Source organism: Colossoma macropomum, unplaced genomic scaffold (assembly GCF_904425465.1).
Source record: "Colossoma macropomum unplaced genomic scaffold, Colossoma_macropomum, whole genome shotgun sequence".
Lineage (NCBI taxonomy): Eukaryota > Metazoa > Chordata > Actinopteri > Characiformes > Serrasalmidae > Colossoma > Colossoma macropomum.
Genome location: NW_023495942.1, coordinates 502,613 through 505,670, shown reverse-complemented (window position 1 = coordinate 505,670; position 3,058 = coordinate 502,613). Strand labels below are relative to the sequence as shown.

The window sequence follows — 3,058 nt, the reverse complement described above, 5'->3', positions numbered from 1 at the left end:
GAAACATTAGCCTAAATTCACCACCTACTGGAACTAGACTTAGCAACACTATAAGACATGCTGACTTAGCTAGCAATGTTACGAGTGGTCCAAATAAAAAACTATGAAAAAAAAATGATGAGGTTTGCATTTTACAAGTGTAGCAGATTAGGTTTCCTCTCGTCCGGCCCACTTAATTGTTCTTGTGCTGATTTCATAATTTAATTTTACTTTAATTATTGGGCGGTCCCTTTTAGTGTTACATCTAGGCAGGTGACTGCTACCTGGTTGTATGTTTCCTTCTTCTCCCCACACTGAAAAAAAATGAACTTGGCCCTTAGTAAATTTTACATAATAAAATTGTGCATGTTCTTCTGCAATTTAAATGTGTTTTTGCTTCAACTAACTAATAATAAGCAATGTTGAAAACCAGTAAACTAAACATATGAAACATGCTTAAAGTGAATTAGAAATAATAATGTTGTGTCAAGGGGTCCCGAGCTGACGGCAGCCATTTTCTACACCACGTCTCTGGGAAGATTTGGCTGACCTGAGGAAATTCTGTCCTCTTACATTTACAAGGTAGGATATTGTATATTGTCTATTGTTTGTCATTATGGACATATAACATGTTCATGACATTTACGCAGAAAAATATTGGCAAAAACGTAAGGTTAAGGGAGGACTTGGCATGGCTTAAAATTCGCTAGCTAGCTAACTTAGCTTAAACCGACGCATATTCAAAGTACACGTAACGCTAACGATACTCAGTCAAATAATCACTAAACTTACTAAAGCTGATCGCAGCGTTTTAATTGTAAAGGTCAGTATTTTAATATAGTGTGTCCTTCATAAGTATCTGTCTATGTTGAGGTCACTTGAGGTCCTCACTAAGTTTGCTCATGAACACAACCGTTAGCTAACGTTACTGTGGACCTAGCCTGCTAGCTAGCTAGCTAAGTAACAGCGCCATTTTCTAAAGTTCACTGCAGACGAGTGCGTTTAGCTGCTGTGTCATCGCACAGGTACACTGTAAAATATTGTTTAGATGGTTGTAGATGCACACAGCAAACAGCGTTGGATATAACTGATGAAAACGTACAGTTAAGGGACGACTAGCCTAGCATAAGTTTGTGAGGGGCTCAATTCAACACATTCTAAGTAAACAGACCTAACCGCTAGCTAGCGTTAGCTAGTTGTGTGTCCTTGACGCGGCCTGTAATAATCTTTTCCCATGGAGGAGGCTGTGCTCGCTTCGCCTGTGATTTTGGATGTGATATTTGGATAATAGGTGTCCACAAACCTGTGTAATGTCAGACCTTGTTACGCTAGCTAGCTAGCTAGCTTCACCGAGCCTGGGGTTTGGACATGGAGCCTGCTAACGCTATTGTAGCTAGCGTTGGCTTAGCAAACACAGCGTTAGCAGCTAGTAGGTTACAGACATCAGTTAACGGGTTTAATTTCAACGTTTGTCCATTTAACACTTAATGCTCTGTTCGATGAACCCAGTTTGCAGTGCGGTGTTCCAACATGGTCTCTGATACCGTTAGCGCAGCTAGCAAGCGTTAGTTAGCTAAGCAAACGTTAGTGTTAGTAGCTAACTGGCTAACTTAGCTAGTAGGCTACAAGCACCATGAAGCAGGTTTAAGATTAATTTCAGCTTTCTGTTCCTTCAACACCAATCGCTCGACTTTGCTCTGTCAGAATTGTCAGTGGAGATTTTTAGTTCGGCATAATAGAATCCGTTTTCTTGTTAATTAGCAAGCTAATGATAACTGTTCAGCTCTGCAGTGAAAAAGAGGTTTATGTTTGCCCATATAACAGCAGAGTGTCACTGGTCGTTATTATAATCAGAATATCATTTTGTATATAAGATGGTGCATGCACACACTCACACATGTATTTTGCTCATGTAACTCCCCTGTCATTGTTACCAAAATGGGGTTTACCTTATGTTTAGTCAACCTGCATTTATGTTAAACATTATGGTCTTCAAGTGTCAGAAGTGGTAGAAGTAATTATTATACATTGATTTTAATGCTCAATAATGCACAAACCCTAGACAGGGAATCCTGATAGCTATATTGATTAAAAGAACCATGATGTGACTTAAATATCATAGTTGGTTTCAAACTAAAATAATGTTCACAGGATTAAAACAAATAGCTAAATATGAGTAAAATAATGTATATTATTGTAAGACTATTAAATTTCAGCCAAAATAATGCACTGTTTTGTCCTTCTGTATGGTGAGATAAAACATTAAGGTAAAGCGATAAAACATTAAAGTAAAGCTTATGTTTAAGATAAAATGTTAACATGGTCTTTCATTTAATTTTATTTAAATGTCCTCTTTGTTTATAGGTTAAGGCTTAACAAGGTTGTTGAGTGACATGTTTTAAAGGATTCTCTGGCATGTTCTAAGTCTCTGGTAAGTGCATTTTTATGATCCAGATTTGATATTTAACTATGAGGCTATTTGTTTTGTAAAGCTACTTTTTATTTATTTGTTTTATTGTTCAAATTAGTAATCATTTTTCAGTCTCTAAGATGACCAGGATTTTGATGTTCATATGCTTCTTTTATCTGTTCCTTGTACGCTTGTCAAGTTAATGTACCATTTTTTTTTAAACAGTTGAAGGTATATTCTAACAAGTGCAATCAATATGTGCAGGTGAAGAATGTCCACCGTAAAAGAGAAGCCATCATAAAAGCTCTTTGTCCGCACCTGAATGATGATGATGGATTTCTTATCGAGGAGTACATGGTAAGTCAGTATGTGACTTAAGCACATCATTCTAATTCAATTCTAATTTCTAACTAAGGTAAATTCATCTTATTTCATATTTGTGCTCTTTTAAATACTGTGTGTGTCTTCCAGACACCTCAGTTCTTATATCAATTGCTAATAACATTTGCTTAATAAAATCAGACCCCTCCCATCTGTATAGTAAATCCAAATCAAAACATGGCGTTGGTGTGTTAGTATGTTAGCACCAACCATAGATTGTAATGTGTATTTTACCACTGAATGGAGTTTTGTGGAGATGGGGGCTGATTTTATTTAGATTCATCATAA

At 36.6% G+C, this 3,058-nt stretch overlaps 1 long non-coding RNA gene across 1 annotated transcript; it reads left to right on the top strand.

The window, feature by feature from the left end:
- Window positions 1–487: 487 nt before the first annotated feature.
- Window positions 488–2,740, top strand: LOC118803671. Its single transcript, XR_005006910.1, has 3 exons — window positions 488–561; window positions 2,344–2,410; window positions 2,654–2,740. It is a non-coding gene; the product is annotated as an uncharacterized LOC118803671 (long non-coding RNA).
- Window positions 2,741–3,058: the final 318 nt, after the last annotated feature.